This window comes from Mya arenaria, chromosome 5 (assembly GCF_026914265.1).
Source record: "Mya arenaria isolate MELC-2E11 chromosome 5, ASM2691426v1".
Classification (NCBI taxonomy): domain Eukaryota; kingdom Metazoa; phylum Mollusca; class Bivalvia; order Myida; family Myidae; genus Mya; species Mya arenaria.
The window spans coordinates 49,448,896-49,468,151 of record NC_069126.1 but is presented as its reverse complement, the minus strand read 5'-3'; the positions used below and the strand labels follow the sequence as shown (position 1 = coordinate 49,468,151).

The 19,256-nt window shown below is 34.5% G+C and overlaps 1 long non-coding RNA gene across 1 annotated transcript; it reads left to right on the top strand.

Moving 5' to 3' along the window:
- Nucleotides 1-8,528: 8,528 nt before the first annotated feature.
- LOC128235118 (uncharacterized) lies at nt 8,529-10,397 on the top strand. Its single transcript, XR_008261128.1, has 3 exons — nt 8,529-8,813; nt 9,139-9,562; nt 9,806-10,397. It is a non-coding gene; the product is annotated as an uncharacterized LOC128235118 (long non-coding RNA).
- The last annotated feature ends 8,859 nt before the right edge of the window (nt 10,398-19,256 follow it).

The following is a 19,256-nucleotide window of genomic DNA, read 5'->3' as shown; positions in this document are numbered from 1 at the left end:
TATTTTGCTCTGAATTGCATTTTCTTTAAGTCAGTTTTTTCCCAGAAAACATAGACAACGCACGCAAGGTGAAACAAAGTGCTGAAAGCACTGATGGACTAGGGCCTCATTCAGGGGAATGTTCACAACCATGTTCTAAGCATTGAAAAAATCAGCTCATATCACTCTTGTGACGTCGGTACGCCGCTCTTCTATCTGCTGTTGTAGAACCGAGCGTTCACGACGTAAAGCATCCAGAGAGTCGTAAGAGATCTCCTTCTTCGGAGTCAAATTCACAAGCTCCTCTTGTATTTCCTTGTTCTCCTCCAATGGAGACTCAATGGCCTCTTTAACTTTTTGCGAAGGCTTTGTCTACGGTCGAGCGCCATTTTCTGATGCCGCCATTTTTTAAGTCAAATACTGGACGTCTGGACGGGACGAAATTAAACTGAATAATGACCAGATCGGATTACCACCTAAGCGACTATGGGTGACTGCGCATAAAAGTAGTTCCCATAATTATAACATTTTAGGCTAAGATGTGGTAACTGCGTTTTGATCCGGATATGGCGGAATGTCATATTTGGTTCTGGTAGTTTTTTTGTAGATTTTGATTTTACTTGGCTTGTGCCGTGTGGTGTCCGAATCTGCAAAAATCTACTTGAGTCGAATACAACCTACTGGATTAAAACGCAGTACTTATAACCCTATTATGTACAAAACCTGTTACCCCGTGGACAGAACATATTTAACCCACAGGGCCATTGTAACTTGGAACAATCATTGTAAAAGACAACTACATACATGTACAAGATGCTTAAGGAAGTAGTTTGGAAAAAATAGAATTATTTTCTCCGTCTTAATTTGTATGCATTAGATAACTCAATAAATGCAGCATTCTTATATTGTCCTCTGTCACTGTCCTGATAGCTCCCTATCTCAATAGACGCAAAAGGTTGTAGGTTCTTGATTCCCTGGTCCAATATGTCATACAGAAAGAAGATGTTGAATGTAGAATCAAGAAGCTTTCTTTTCAGGCACTCCAAATTGAATAGTACTGTAACATTTGGAGTGCCAAGAATTTGTTGGATTCCTAGGCAACAGGTATCAGGTGTTGCAGTACATTTGGAAAATACTTTTCACCCGTCCTTGTAAATCTAAAAAAGCTTTCATTTCGCAAAAGAAGTTCATATAACTAAATTAAGGTTGCTAAATCAGAGTTTGAATAATTATCAAAACTAGATGTGCCTTTAATTGTAGTAATTTGAACTCTAACTCATAATGTCAGTTAAGCTGGTTATGCAATACTGCAGTTCCTTGGTGTTGGGATTGCTTTATTTACTTGAATAAACAAACAGTTCTTGTGTTGGAAAGTACAATGTATTAACATGCATTTTTCTTGCCCTGACTCCATCCAAGCCTTAAGTCTTAGATCAACATGTACTTGGGGCTATGTGTAATATCAATGAGAACTATAAATTATGTTCAATTTAGTGCCACTTATGATATTTCATTCCACATACAAAAACACTAACATGTTCAAACCAATATCTTATGTTATGATAAAACCATTGCCAAGTTGGTAATTTGAAAAGACAAGAAATTATATCTGGTCAGGGTTTGACATAGTCTTTCTAGACAGCTGGACTTGTTTTGCAGTTACTTTGAAAATCTTCAAAAGCTAAACTGAACAAGACTTGAGCAAAAAACTCACAATACCAAAAGGGTTTTTAAAGACTTATGAGATCATTCTCACATCACCTATACCATTAGTTCTTATCTACAAACTTAAGGTCAACATAATTATTGATGTTTTACATAAATATTGCAATGAATAAAACATATTGCAATAAGTGCCATTAACATAGCAATCAAGTATGATCACTATAGGCCTAAACATGAGATTTCAACCATTTCCTGATAAACAATAAATAATTTGTCTTAACAATTTTATCATTTTTTACACAAGCTGAAAAAAATGGTCTCTTTTTGAATACTTCACATATTTCATGACTTTCATCATTCAAACTAACATTTCGCTTGTTATTTCAATATTCAATGATTGTGTAAACATTCATAAATGATGGTTAAAATTAACATTCGTGCTAATCATTCCTACCAAAAGCACCTGACTGACCAATCAGTATCCAATTTTGGCAGGGCTTATTGGTGGTTCATTGAAATCGACCATGACCTTCCACAATCTGCACTGATCAACAGTAGTTAATGATTTGTTTCAATTGTTCTTATTTTCATAAACTTAGAAAACACAACTGCAGTGAATAAAATTTATTCCTCATCACTGAGAGAAAGTTTAGAAAAATGAACAAGCCGAGTTACATGTAGTAGGATATCAAATCCTACAAATGTATTCATCATTTTTTATAACCGTATTTAGTAAATGTTAAACTTTTGCATGTCTAAAAAGTTTCATTTTTTGGTATATCAAAGAACATTTGTGTGTATAAATTTGATGATATTTTGTGATTTATTTAATTTCATTCCTGTTTCATTTAGTGTTCAGTCCCAAGCTTTCTTGTTCACATTTAAGTGCAAGAAAAGTCACTGATCTGAATAAATTCATTATAATGTAAGGTCACATTAAAGATATACTGTGCTTTTTTAAAAATATCATTTTTTCATCTGTTTAAAATTATGTCAACTGAAGTGCATTGACATTTTATTATGAGTTTAAAGCTGCACGCTCATTTTGACAATTTTTTTAAATTTTTGTCTTGGAACGACAATACCTATCTTTTTTAATGGAAAAACACGAAATAACTGCTATTAATAAATCATTTGTAAACTATGGGGATCATCAGTAGAAAGTTTTAATACATTAATTGTACACAACGATACCAAGTTTATGTCATTTTTCTACAATTTTCTTTAAATTTTTGCTTTTTTATCATTAACTTAGTACAGCACCTTTAAACTGTACCTTATAATGTCTGTGACTTATCAAATATTTAATAGTAATGGTCTACAACCAAGATTTGTTTTAATTATTCAGGTTTCAAACTGCATTGAGTATGCGATTGGAAAGGTAATCTTGAAAGCTCACTTAGTATAATTTTTACAAATAACATTCACCCTGCAAGGTACTCATATTTGGATGATACAAAAAGATTTGCACAGTCATTTATGTATATTTGCATTTATTGATAAAGGATACCTTTTTCAAATCTTTGAATTAGATTACAAAGTATAAGTTATATAAATAAATATTTATTCTTAACTTTATCTGAATACACACGCTAATGCATCAGTCAATTGTAACCATGCCCCCGCCCCCCGATCCCGGTATAGCAGGGACTTTTACTTTCGGTCCAGCCAAACCCAGCTAAAGTCCCCGACCTGCGGTGATAATCTGATGGTAAAGTCCCCACCAAATGCCCCGCACCCAAGGGACATTAGGTTAAGCCCCATCCACACTGTATTTTCCGGGAAGACCTGGCACTGCGGGGCCACCTGAAAGGTAAAAACATGGCCCATTTCGCCGGCTATCCCCGGTATACCCCCGGATGTGAGGGCCGTGGTTACAATTGACTGGTGGATAATGATACATAGTGTTCCAAGCTCATGCCAAGATGATTTCTGGTCTGACATCGCGAGGTTAGATATTCCTAAGCATAAAAAAGCCTTGAAAGCATTTGAGAAAGACTGTTGTGAGATTAAATCTTCATTACTTTACTATTCCACAACATTAGGGATCTTTATTGAATATTTATATTTTGTTCCCTAAACGCCACAAGTCAATTGATGAATTAATACAAATTCAATTATATCTCCACAATTTTCGGCACTGCATTGTTAAATAAAACTCAAAAGTTACACTTGTAAATTATTTAATTAAATACCTTTCCCTCAAATACTTCACAAATTTATATTGATCTATCAACAACAATGCATCACCATACTGTATCTCTGACTGATTTTTTATTTTCATTCTTGGCTAGAAAATAAAAAGTGAGCACAAAGCGTCTTCAGAAAAAGAACTTGTAAAGTATGCACCAGACAATTGTAACAACGCCCTCCCCCCTCGGATTTTCACCGCAATCACCCAGCATTGCGAGGACACTAGTTCTGGCTTCCATAACTGTAATGTTGATATTTATTTTTTTAATGTTTACAACACGTCCAAAAAGGTAATATATAATGTGTTCGCTGAAGTTCTTTAGCTACGAGGACACCTGAAAGGTAAAAACACAGCCCTTTTCCCTGATATATCCTCGAGGGGGCCGTGGTAACAATTGACTGGTGCATTATGTAAGAGAGGAAATCAAAATTGAGCATGCAAGATTGTTTTATCAATGTCATGGCGATGGTTTATCACAATGTCATGTACTTACACTGAGAGTGGCTCCAAGAATTTTCTACGCACATAGGTAAACAATCATCTTATTCACAGATGCTGTGTACATATCCATATATTTGGCTTCATTTAGAATGAAACTTCATAAATAAGTATGCGCATATTTGATATTTTTTATCTCCATTTTGCAAAATTGAAATCACATGAGTTTTTCAAACGAACTTGTATTGCTTGAAAATTAACGTGTCAAATTAAAAATGCTACCCTCGGTAAGATGAAAATAAATCCGTTTGATGGTGGTAATCATTCAATGGCGGCTTTATTGATAAATTTCCTCAATAAAACGCTATAAAATTCACATCATCAGCATCCGGAAGTAGTGATAACATACATGTCTGAATCATTCGGCCGCTCTGATCAGAGTAAATTTTGAGGTCAATAAGTAGACTGGTACCCTGATTTACTTTTCCTCAAAAATATAAAGTTATACAGGTACGCGGCATATGGTTTTTAGTTAACATTAATAGTATTTGAACAATAGATACCAAAAATCATGTTGTATTTTAAACATTGCTAAGTGCCATGCGATGATTAGTTAAAAAAACTTTGTATCGAAAAGAAAAAAATCACGGAAACATGCAAATTATGTCGAAAAAAAGATCAGGGGCCGACTTCGGAATACCAACATTGTATACAAAGGATAACACTACTTTTTTAAACCAACTTTCCTGGTTGTTTTCTACTTAGACCGCACGCTTTATTCGCTTTTAATACGTATGAATTCACAAGATATTTCGAATGCGCGACGGGCACCACGGTTAGCTGATACTAAATTCTTTTCGGATAAAAGCGAAAGAAGGTACCAGTATATCAATACAGAGCATTGAACGGAAAAACCTCGATGCGTACTTTTCCAATATGTTCATATTCTTATTGCATATAATCTGACCGTATGCAAGTACATTCATGTGGTTAACCCGATTAACTCACTCGCTACGTATGCATTTATTGTGCTTCATTAAAAGAACATACAGTTAGCTTGAATTGTTAGGAGAACTATTTTTATTGGATGTTGTGATTGTAATCAGTTCTGGTACTACTTTGATTATTCAAATTCGCTAACGGCCATCCAATCAAAATACAGCGTATGAATACATTACGTCAGTGAACCCTCAGATGCGGCTTGAAAATGCAGACATCGCGGTTATGGCTATGAAATAGGTCACAAGTGCCCTAGTCCAAAAACTAGAAGCAGAGATTGATCAAGCTGCTGAAATTACCAGTAATGAGTTTAAGCGCTCAATTAATAAACGTCGCAAGTCAACAAAATACAGCGTATGAATACATTACGTCAGTGAACCCTCAGATGCGGCTTGAAAATGCAGACATCGCGGTTATGGCTATGAAATAGGTCACAAGTGCCCTAGTCCAAAAACTAGAAGCAGAGATTGATCAAGCTGCTGAAATTACCAGTAATGAGTTTAAGCGCTCAATTAATAAACGTCGCAAGTTAACGACTTACCAAAAAGTGTTTGAAATGACATTTGGCATTAAATGTGCACATGTTAACAGGTTGCCACTAAAACCATAAATATGATCTGCAATATTATCAAATGTACCCGTGTTTAGACATAGCTACATATCCTTGAATACACACACATTGGAAATAAACACATTTAAATTATCTAAACACTCTGAAATGTTGTTTATATCAACACAAATGGTTAAATTGCTTTGATCTTGACCGTGCATGTCCGGTTACCGGTATCCGGGAATAACTACCACTGATTTATATTCCTATGCGATATGGTACTCAGGGGCGGGTCCAGGATTTGACGTTGAAGGGCGTTACATAAGGGCGTAGCTTTCACAAGCGCCCCTCCTTCTGAACCGAAATTTGTTTGGTTCATAAAAATGTTGGCAAGGGGGCTTGGGGTAACTTACTCCCTCGAGAAAATTTTATCACCGATTTCCAGTCCGAAATGGTGCAATTTGGGCGTACATTATTACTTTTTTCTCCAATATTGGACCAAAAAGTATTCTGGGACAATATTTTAAGAGGCGGGGGGGGGGGGGGGCTAGTTGTACTGGGTCTGGATGTATTATTGTTATCAAACTAATGTGTTGTATATATGCAAGCAATACGATACGATTTTGTTTTCTTGCATATACGAGAGATGAAAAGAAGCACACTTTTTGTTTTACTTCTGGTGGCAGACAACAAATTTTGCTGCTTTATACTTTCCATTTGTATGATCTTTGAATTCGGTATTCGTATGATCTATAGCGCTTACCTTCTGAGTACTGCGTGTTGTTAACTGAACGGTGGTCAGTTAAAGTCATTTTCATATTTATTTATTTGGGTTTTTTTTATAAATGTATAGCCTTATTGAAGTGTGCACTTGACTAAAATGGCTCGAAAAGCGATTGCAAATACCGGGTACCGGTTACCGGGCTTTTGCACCACCTTTCAGAACGGTTAACGTTTTATCAAAACAATACTCTGTACAAGAAAGACCATTGATGCAAAGCATCAAAGGGCGCCGTTAATAGTTTATGCACTTGTTTTATGTTGAAAAACAAGGAATGTCAAGGCCAACAAGCATATTATGGTGTATTGAACCGCATCTATGAAATTCTCAAAATGTTTGTAGTTTTCTGCAGGACAACATAGGCAAAAGCATTGAAATTACTTGTGCACTGTACTTTTTGTCATTGCCACATACCCATATACCAAGTTTTATTTCAATACCATAAGTAGTTTTAAAGTAATGCTCTGGTCAAGAAAAAGCGGCAAAGGGCAATAATTATGTAATTAGCTTAAAAACAGCTATAGTCGTTGTGCACTGCACTTCCTCTCGTTGTGCTAAATACCATTGAATGATGTTTAATGAGTTTTCTAGTTATGCTCCGGACAGGAAAAGATACAAAGGGAATAACTCTTGCAATACGCTGAAATAGAGTTATTGTTCATGTACACTGCAGTTCTAATCATATAGGGGGAGGGGGCAACGTCACCATGCTGGAATGACAACTTGTAGGGAAGAATAAGTTACCTCATTCATCATGAAGAAGTGATATGAAATAACAATTCAACAATTTTAAGTACTTTAATAAACATTATCATTTCGTCCAAAAGTTGCAAACAAAAATAGAACATAATTATTGAACTGTAAAGTTGCAAACATAAATAGAAAATAATTATTGAACTGTTATATAAAAAATGAACATTGTTTACTAGATGAAATGCATTTATAACACAACATGCCTTGTTTTTAGCTGTTTAATAATACTTATGTTAACTTCTTCATTTACATAGTAAAGAAGAGTAGGAAATGGATGTTTTAGTTGATATTAACACAAAAACAGCATGTGTCTTATTGGACAATGGCATTTTTTTCAAATATGATAAAAATAATGCATTCAAACTGAATATGTATCAGACTATGTATGAAGGAAATAATAATGTTTCTATTTTTCACAAAGGTTTTGAAATACAACAATGCACATATAAGCATAAATAGGCCAAATATGCAAAATAAAATAATAGTAAACAATGTGTGAAAGTGATACTGAACACTTAAAATAATTTCTTTGTGCATTAAATGAATATATACCAGAAAAGCAATACTAAATCAAGTCCAAAATGTATAATAACATGAAGAACACCCCTTTATGAATATCTTCATAACAAATCAGAGTACATGTAAACAATAATCATTTATATCATTAGTATCAAATGTGTCCAGTTTAAAGTGTGTTTTCATTTGCATTAAATTACATTGTAATATATACCAGGAACGCAATTATAAAAATCCTTAAATGTATAAGAAACTGAAGACAATAACGAACAACACCCATTTATGAATATCTCCAAAACAAATCAGAGGTCACCTATATATAAAACAATAATCATTAGTATAATTAGTATCAAATGTGTCTAGTTTTGTGTGTCTGTTCATTATCTTTAAATGAGCCTCTTTAAAGTGAAACTCTTATTTGAAATCAGTACATATAATTGTATATATAACACACATCAAATTGAGTGAAAAAACAATAACTACTTACTAAATAATGCATTTACTGAAATATCGTTTACTGATAACAAACTTTTCACCCTGTTTATAATAGCAGAATGCATGACAAATATTAAATGATCAATTGACCTTAAGACAGCGGCTTCTAAGCCACGCCCCCTGATATCAAGGGAGCGAACTCTGTCTATGTCCGTCAAACAAACGAGGAAGTAATGGCGTCTCGCGTCGTTTCGCTTTCCGATATTCCTGACAAATTATCATAAATGTGACATTACAATGCGAAAAAAATAGAAGTCAAAGGAATTTGTAACTGGCTGCTACATCGGAAGGCTCGATATATCTTTAGAAAATGACGATATCTAACATTGACGGGGTGAAATCTATCCAAGTCAGAGAAAATCGGATAGCCGCCATGTTGTCAACATTGACATCGATACAAAGGAAAAGCGTGTGTGTGACGCATACTGTAAATGCAAACAAGGGTAAGTTTAACTTTTAATAACACCGGTCCTTCTTACAGTATTGTTGAATTAAAGATTAAATCATCGCACAATATGAGTAAATCATAAATGGCCCGAATGGGGAACCCGGAAGTGACATTAAATAACAGTTACATGCCAGCTATACAGTATAACCTTGTATTCTATAGTATGAGCAGAAATGGTTTATTGGAGTTATGCATAAAAAGTTTCAGTTCTAAGCGATTGATAATAATGTAATAGTTGACAAGTGACAATCGTGGGTGATACCAATATGTAACTTTTGCATTGCTCAAACATTCACATGCTTTGATTTTTGTTCTTACAGAAATTGTGGAACATGTTCACACACTCTGGCTGTAAAAGTAGACCTGGGAGGAAAATTGCCCCCGGTGTGGGGCTCGAACTCACAACCACCAGAACACTAGCCCGGCGCTCTAACCAACTAAGCTGACCGGGCAGCTGGTTCTAACCCACACACACTACCCTCCCCCCCCCCCATTTACCGGTTAAGGCTGGTGGAGGGTCTCCTGCTATTTACCGTTGACACCATTAAAGTATTCTGATTGATGGAGATAATGAAGTCCCCTTATTGGCTTATTATTGTCTTCAACAAGCCTACCGCAACAGGGGACCTAGCATAAGACCGGAAACAGCCCCGCCCCCCCCCCACACACACACATGATATTTGCCAGTCCAGGCAATGTCAACCGCAAGAGAAAACCAGTGATGACAAGTTTTACAAATAATCGGTAGGACCTATTTTAAAGCTTTTTATAACATTTAGTTTTACTTTGCTGTACAAAAGTAATGGACTATTTGTCCAGAGAAAAACAACAACCACAAACCATTAGCTATTATCTTGTCAATATTTCATTATGATATACATGTAGGAAGCAAACATCAAAGGCAGTAGCATTTACAGCTAGTATTAAAATATTTAACAATACATGTAACTGATTTATTTTAATATTGGCATCTTTTATTTATTTCAGGAAAGTGTGGTCTTTTGAAGAGAGTTCTTGAAGTTGTTCAGCATGTTGTTTTGATGGATTCTTGGACGGATGTACCTCTATGATGTTAGCTTCAGTTCTGGATTATAACACCAGTTGTTGCATATTTAATATCAGATTTATTAAATACATTGTTGTTTTGCAAACATTACTTAAACTTTGATATTTCTTTAGTGTTTATGTATGATATTGTAGGTGAATATCTCTTTATTGCAATGGCAAATATATTTTAAAATATATAGCATTAGCAGAAGTTATTTTTCACTGTTAAAGCTGCACTTTCACAGATTGATCACTTTGACAACTTACACAGGATTTGATTGCATTTATCATATTTTGGCTCGGAGAAGTTTGCTTTGTGATTTATATATTAGGTCTTAATTTAAAGAATGCCAAAATAAGCCGATTCTGAGACAAAAAGTGTCAAACTAGAATTCTGTGAGAGTGCAACTTTAAGAATACTATTAATCGACTGTGCATGTGATCCGGACTCTGAACATTGGATGAACTATCATTAAATATTGTAGATTTACGTAAATGGCCCAAAATATAAGAATAACAATGAAAATATGTACATGTTTGACTTGTTCTTTATTCATAATAAGTCTAAGTCTTTACAGCACATGTTTGGCAGAATCAAGTTCTAATGAACATAATCATTGATTTAAATGTACAGTGAAATAAATTGTTTTATACAGAAAATAATACCTTAACGATTCAGACCGATCTGTTCTCGTATTTTTTGGTGGCTCATATATTTATCTGAGTTTTGGAGGAGGCCTAGCTGGTGTGAGCTGGTCAAATACAGTAGCTGCTTGAGGGTCAGGGTTTTCTTGATTGGATTTCCCGTCGACAAAGTGCTGATATGAAAATAAGAAATCTATGAAATGTGTCGGAATGACAGCTACAAAAGCCATTGTTTACATAGGATCCATACGAGTAGATGAGATTCGGAAGCATGCGATGGTTCGGACAAAAATTTAGTTGTACGATATTTCCTGATTTACTTTGAAAGCAAAGCAGTTTATAAAAACTACATAACGGTATCAACAAAAATACCTCTATCTTGAATGAAATCAATCGTGTCCATGTTGAACCTGATATTAAATGGCCATTAATGCCGTTTTGACAACACAAGCCAAAGTATAAATGTAGGATGTTTATAGTTTAAAAATAGTAACACTTATTTTGGTCATGCACGGACAATTTCAGTATTAAATAAATTTTGAGCGGATTGAAATAAGTAGTTTTGTTCAAAAAAATACTTTTGTACAGACGTATAAATGTTTCTCCTTTGAACGATCTTTCAAAATTTCCAAGTTCAGCTGTTGATGAGGTCTTCCACAGAGTCTGATACAGCACTTGCATTTTTCTAAATAACTCGCTGGTTTCGAATACGGAACGAATTGGAAGCCATCTTTAGTCGGCCTGGCTACCTTGTATCCGAATTACAAGTGCCATGACAATACCTTTTTACCATAATACTTAAAAAGGCGAGGAATTGCCAGCGCATGTATATGACGGACTCTGGTCAGTTTGACGGACAAAATGGCGGATAGCAACACGGCTTATCAGCCCTGCATTCTGATTGGCTGATAGGACCTGTCAATCAAATCCTGTCGTAAGGTCAATTGGTGATTGTTAAAAGATTTACTGTGGTCTACTATAGTATCACAAGGCAGAAATACCATGTTTTAAGTTCATTCTTATTAGCAAATTGAACTCCTTCATTAGAAACATTGTTGTTGACATCTATCAACACATTTTTGAAAAATGAAAACAATAATATTAATTATCATAAGTCTTATTGGGGAGTAAGAGTGCATCTTTAAAAATAGTGTGTGTGTTTTTTCACTTAAAAATGTAACAATTCAATTTGACAAATGAGACAAAAGTTAGGAAATAGAAGTAGTAATTGTACATAAAACAAAACATCAACACAAATTGACAAAGCTCAATATAACAGGAAATCTATATTATGAAAACACAAATCCTTAAAGGCCATAATTATTTGAACTGAATTAAGGTATAAGTAATACACACTTTTATAAAGCTTTTACGGACAACATAGTTATTGTCATGGAACACTATGGGACTTTTATCCAAGATTTTTTACTGTTAATTAAAAATATTTTGTCTTTATTTGATTTTTTTTTCACATTATCAGAGATTATGAAATAAACACAACAGTTTCTGGTAAAATAAACTTCAGTTAACAGAAAAATTACGTTCAACCGAACATATTATTGATACACATGGAAAAAAATCATTTTGATTGATCTTGTGAGTCTTTGGAACAGAGCAGTATTTCGATGTTTGAAAATATATAGCAGTTTTATAAATTCATAAAAAATAGTTAATAATAAGGCAACCTGCTGAAATCATTTAAATATTTTCTATGATCTCTAATGAACAATTCAAAAGACAATTTATGATAGTTTACCGTTCAGTTTTGAAGAAAATATACATAATGTCATGTAACTATACATTTTTATAACTAATAAAATGCTTAATAAAAATCAACCTTTTTCTTGTAAAAAGCTCAATTGGACTTATTCATAAAATGTAATCATTCAAATAAATGAATTTTACTTATGATACTAACTCAGAATTCAGATTTAAAAACAATGAATGTACTTTTAAATTAAAATATGTAAAAACAAGAGGCCCAAAAGGGCCTATGCTCTACTGGCATGGCTTTTGTGGTCATATCAATCCAGAGCATGTATGTATGGGTAAAAGGCAACAGACATATGGTTTATGTTTTGTGTTTGGTTTACCTGAAAACGTAGCACGTTCAACATCTGAGCCCAGAAAGTATTGTAAGCAGATTAGTTCCATGAACTATTTTAATATGTGCCAAGTAAAAGTCATCTGACAAAAAAAATGCTTTCAAAACTGTACTCATAGTAAACATTTCTGTAGTTTTAAAAGTTAAAAAAAGTTGGTCAAAAGTTCAAAGTCAAGGGCATCCTAGGACAACATTGATCAATTTGAACAAACATTCACAATCAATTGTGCTGAGATGGATGCACGAACACACAAAAAGATTTTCAAACCTTTCCAGATTTATGTTTACCAAACTTGTGAACCCTGGGTGAGGCCAGTAATGACACCAGGTGCATAACTTAAACATTCACAACCAATTTTATTAAAATGAATGCGCAAACTACAGAACTTAAAGCTAAAAAATGGCCTTTGGGCTTTCAACAAGAACAAGGCAGAGTAATTCACAAAATCAGCTGCAGAAGCAAAAAGCAAAATGTCTCTCAAAATCCTAGACTTGCAAATTGTCTCCCTTAACTCTATACTTGAATTTACATGTACATGTAAACTTGGCTAAAATTAGAATTCGCTCATGCAGACCTGGCTTAAAATAGAGAGCATTTTTTAAAAACTTTCATGGCCCATAATCTAGGCATTCATGGGCGGATCTGGCTGGTTTTCGAAAGGAACCGAGCTCTAATGGATATCTAGATACTGTACAAGTTTCATCGAGATACAATAAAAACTGAATACTGTATCGTGTTCACAACCAATTGTTACACAATAGCATTTTTTATACTATCAAGGGCTATAATCTAGGCATGCATGGGCGGATCTGGCTGGTTTTCGAAAGGAACCCAGCTCTAATGGATATCTAGATACTGTACAAGTTTCATGGAGATACAATCAAAACTGAAGACTGTATCGTGTTCACAAGCAATTGTTTACAGACGCACGAACGCACGACCGCACGGACGCACGGATGCACATACTACGTACACATTACCATCGCATAAGCTCTTCTGGCCTTTGGCCAGTAGAGCTAAAAACAAGAACACTAAGTAGGCGGAAATGCCCCTCCAAAAATGTCAGAGTGAAAGTTCTCAACTAATGTCTCTTTAATATTATAACATGTAAACAGTCTCTGCTGGTAATCGATGTCTATTTGTTTTATTTAGTCAATGGTATTCTAACATTTAGAACTTTTCACAATAATTCTTCACTCTTCAACATTTGAAGTTTGGTTTGTTCCCATGCGTTTGTACTTGTAGTGTCTGCACAGATGAAAATTACTCAATGCTTAGTCAATGCTGATTTAACAGGTCTTTACCCATCTAGAATGTTTAGTGCTGTAAAAGAAAAAAAAGTACTTTCTAACTAATTTGTATAGATAATAATACTGCCATACATATACAAAATAAAATATAAACAGTTTAATATTTCTCAACATTATTTAAAAACAACAACAATAAGCTGATACATACATGTATATAATATAAAGAAAATTACTAAATTTATCAATAAAATTCATCATCACCACCACCATCACCACCACCACAACCACTGGATTATTGAAAACAGTGAGTTTATAAAACAACAAACACCAACTCAAATATGTTTTATATGAAATACTCACATCATCTCTATCAGATGTGGATAGACATGGATGTCAAATCTGTCTCGATGATCCAACAAAGTATTTAATGCAGGCTGGAATTCTTCATATAATAGTAATATTCAGTCCTTTTCCTGTCTGAAAGAAATTAGACTTCTGATTATCAACCAACAGAAACTACAACCGTAAAATACAAATGCACATGTATTAATTATATATTCTGCACTAATATCCGTTTTAGCCAAGAGTAAGGGTTGGTAGGCACAAATGTGTAGATGTTGTGCATATAATTGATAATGATTCACAACAGTATGGCGTTCAACGAGACCTACACCAAGCAAATGAATGTCGCTTGTGTCCAAGCTGTTGGGCTTCCAGCCCGAAACCATGTACATCTTTTAATACAGGTTTATTTTGAAAATATGCAGTTTGTAAACAAATAATGGGTATTTTTAAGTGTAATATTTTTCTAAGATAAAACAATCAAATAAAAGATTACATACTCATATCATATACATAAATGATGTACATAAGTACATTTAAAAATATGTAACATGTCCATAATGCACCAGTCAATTGTAACAACGGCCCTCCAGGTCTGGGGATATGCCGGGGATATGCCGGGGAAATGGGCTGTGTTTTTAACTTTCAGGTGGCCTCGCAGTGCCGGGTGAATACGGTGGTTTTGTCTTTGAGCCAGATATAGCAGGGAATATGCCTTACCTAGGCTTCCTGGGGTACGGGGCATATGGCTAGGATTTGACCATCAGTTCGTCCCCGCAGGACGAGGATTTTACCCGGGGTTGGCTGGACAGAAAGTCAAAGTCCCAGCTATTCCTCAGACCTGGTGGGGCTTTGGTTACAATTGACTGGTGCATTATAAGTAGATGTAAAGTATGTAACATGTATATTTATAGTACATGTAGAAATATTAAAACGCTGTCTTAACGTTTAGCAAATAAAAATGATTTAAGAATTCCAAAGAAATTAAAAATCAAACATTTTTGAACACATAAACTTACACAACTACTCAAGGATACTTACATGAATAGCCCTTTGGTACGAATATCCCAATTCCATGCTGATTGTTGACATTAGTTTTTTCGACAGAAAATCTTCTCTTACGCGTATAATTCACTTATAATCCATGTTTTACTGTAATGACTCAAATTAATAGATGTATCGTAATCAACTGTCAGTGTGCACTTTTAGTGTTTACTTATTTTAAACGTATATTCATGACAAAACCGAGTTTCCAACTATTAATCGACGATGTAGAAATTCCATTATTGACCTATGGATAGCGGGGAAATACCTTCTGGTTCTTAAAATAGCAACATCCGGATATGTGTAGTGTTCTAAAAATAAAACAACTCGGGGCAATCGTAATACAATTTTACTAATGTCACCTTCAACACATTAAAAAATAAAGTTAGGTGAACATTTAATCCAATATCGATTAAAATAAAGAAAACAGCTTACCTCATTGTTTATTAATGCAGTAAACATAACCAAACAACATAAAACATAATTATTCCCATTCATATAATTACCGGTCCACACATTTTACATTTCATTCGGAACTCCTCCGAATATTTACATTTCCGGCACATGATATTACAGTTATCGGAAAACGTAAACGAAACGGGAACAGTTATTAAACTTATTTGTCGTCCTTCAAATATAATGTTTTGAAGATAAATTGAAGACAATCTATTCAATCACAAATAGCATTTTTAACACCCATGCAATCGCCATCCATTTGCATTTTTAGCTCTACTGGCCACAGGCCAGAAGAGCTTATGCGATGGTAATGTGTATGTAGTATGTGCATCCGTGCGTCCGTGCGGTCGTGCGGTCGTGCGTTCGTGCGTTCGTGCGTCTGTAAACAATTGCTTGTGAACACGATACAGTCTTCATTTTTGATTGTATCTCGATGAAACTTGTACAGTATCTAGATATTCATTAGAGCTCGATTCCTTTCGAAAACCAGCAAGATCCGCCCATGAACGCCTAGATTATGGGCCATGAAAGTTTTAAAGAAATGCTTTCTATTTTTAGCTAGGTCTGCATGAGCGAATTCTATTTTTAGCCAAGTTTACATGTACATGTAAATTCAAGTCTAGAGTTAAGGGAGACAATTTGCAAGACTAGGATTTTGAGAGACAATTTGCTTTTTGCTTCTGCAGCTGATTATGTGAATTACTCTGCCTTGTTCTTGTTGAAAGCCCAAAGGCCATTTTTTAGCTTTAAGTTCTGTAGTTTGCGCATTCATCTTAACAAAATTGGTTGTGAATGTTTAAGTTATGCACCTGGTGTCATTACTGGCCACACCCAGGGTTCACAGGTTTGGTAAAAATAAATCTGGAAAGGTTTGAAAATCTTTTTGTGTGTTCGTGCATCCATCTCAGCACAACTGATTGTGAATGTTTGTTCAAATTGATCAATGTTGTCCTAGGATGCCCTTGACTTTGACCAACTTTTTTAACTTTTAAAACTACAGAAATTTTTACTATGAGTACAGTTTTGAAAGCATTTTTTTTGTCGGATGACTTTTACTTGGCACATATTAAAATAGTTCATGCAGCTAATCTGCTTACAATACTTTCTGGGCTCAGATGTTGAACGTGCTACGTTTTCAGATAACCCAAACACAAAACATAAACTATATGTCTGTTGCCTTTTACCCATACATATATGCTCTGGATTGATATGACCACAAAAGCCATGCCAGTAGAGCATAGGCCCTTTTGGGCCTCTTGTTTAATCATAATAAAATAACAGTAAAACCCAACTGTCAATCAACTTAAAAACCGCTCCTAACACTAACTAAAATAAATTCCCATTCCATAATAGGTGCGCTCTTCGGAGCGGCGCCAATAAGACATTCGGAACTCCTCGGCCAATTTTTATCGAAACAACTGTAACGTTTCTTCCCAAGCTAGCTCGGACATGCTACCTTGAATTAAACTACAACCCTATTCTCGGACTACATTGTCCCAAAAATTAAGTATGAAATTAGTAATATATGCAAGTGATTAACAATGATTGCTTACAAAACCAATGATTGGAGAAATAATTATTATGGATCAAAAATCAATGTACCGTTTAATTATCCCAAAACCAAGAACGCACACACAGAAACACTACAACATCTATGCTATAACTTCAACAGGACCAGCATACAAAACGCTTATAAACCAATCTCACACTATATTAGTGAAACCCGCAGTCTTAATTGTATAGTTCAGAACCCGCCCTAAACAGTACAAAAAGATACTTCAAAGCTTCCCTATATTATGACGTGATGCTTTCCCCTCGGCCTCGAGACACGAACTAACCATTTCTATGCCTTTTGCTGCTTATATACCCTATCATCACGTTACCAAAACAGAATGATCCATTTTAACAAATACTATGGGTGAAACCATTATATATAACTTACATTAAAGACTAGGGGTGTCAAGCTCATTAATCTTTAGAAAAGGTAGAAAACCATTAAGAATATAACTTCTTTCGTATCAATTTTATAAAACCATTACTTGAATATCAAATACACAAATCATCTTAAAGAAGTAATAAGAAAACAGCGGAATTCGTAAAAAATCAAATACTTTATAAATGTCACTAAAACAGAAATGTTTATTTTGCGGGCTCCGGACTACATGATTCCAGGAACTTTACAAGACGTATGCCGGTACATCAGTTGAATTAGTTCGTAAATATTGAAATTATTTTATTAATTAAATGTAGTATTTTAGAATTGTATGTATTGATCTAAGTTCAAATTGATTGCCAGTGAAGTGTACTATTGCAAACATAATTAAGATTCCCAAGAGTTAAGTCATAAAGTTTAACTGCTAAATAAAATTACTTCGCGATCTACTTGCAGCGGACTTAAACGTACCTCTTTTTGAGTATGTAAACCGTCCAAATACATCCGAAGTTGTTTACGATACAAATGGCCGAGGAGCTCCGAATGCTTTACCTTTTATCTTTGAACTTTTAATAAAATGTTCATGGCCTATTACAGGCTTATACAGAGTTAACAAACAAAATGCAATAATAAAATGGAATGACAAACACAAATGTTTCCTCATCCAAACTGGATGAGGATCATAATATCTATCTCAAACATATTCTTCCAGTTTCGACATACTAATTGCTACACCACTTATATATGATAGCTGAAATTGGTTCGATTGCTGCTGAGAACATTGCATTGGAAACATAAAAGCTATTTAACAAAATATTACATGTCTACCTATGGAATTAGACCATAGTGCCATGTTCTTCACACCTATGTCCGTGACAGTAATGGGCAATTTAACGATGGCATTTGAATCGAAATCAGTATCGTGTTATGAAATTATATCCATTTCGATTTGGTACACGCTTGTTTTTTTTTTGTTTTTTCACCAATACCTTTATTTACTTAATTAAGTATGACTTATAGAAATCAGACCATAGTACCGCGTTTTTCACAAATGTGTCCATTCGTTTGCGGTAAAGCACGATTTGCATCTCTGAATATAAGACAATTTAATTAAATTTTCTTAACATATGAATTTAAAACAAAGGCATCATGTGAAAGCTGGTGGTCTCTTCTTTGCATTTACACATTTTTTAATCAATTGATTTAAAATTATAGTAATTAGATCACAGGGCCGTTTTTCATAACTAAGCCCCGTTGCAGCATTGTGTGAATTTCAACGGTGAATTCGAAACAAAAAATCTCGTGAAAGCTTGTGTTCCTTTCTGTGCAACAACAATTTGATTTACAAAGTTGATTTAGAAATATTGGAATTATACCACAGGGCCATGTTTGTCATATCCGTATCCATTTACGGTATAGCGCGTTTGCAAAGATGAATTGATAGCAATTTTATCATAACCTTTCACACTAGGAAATAAATTACGAAAACGTTTTCTGAAAGCAGGTTGTTTGTACTTTGCAACGATACCAAAATTTATTAAATTGATAAAGAAATAAAATAGTTAGACACTTCACACTGTTTTTCACACTTGCGCTTAGAACTATGCGATACCTAT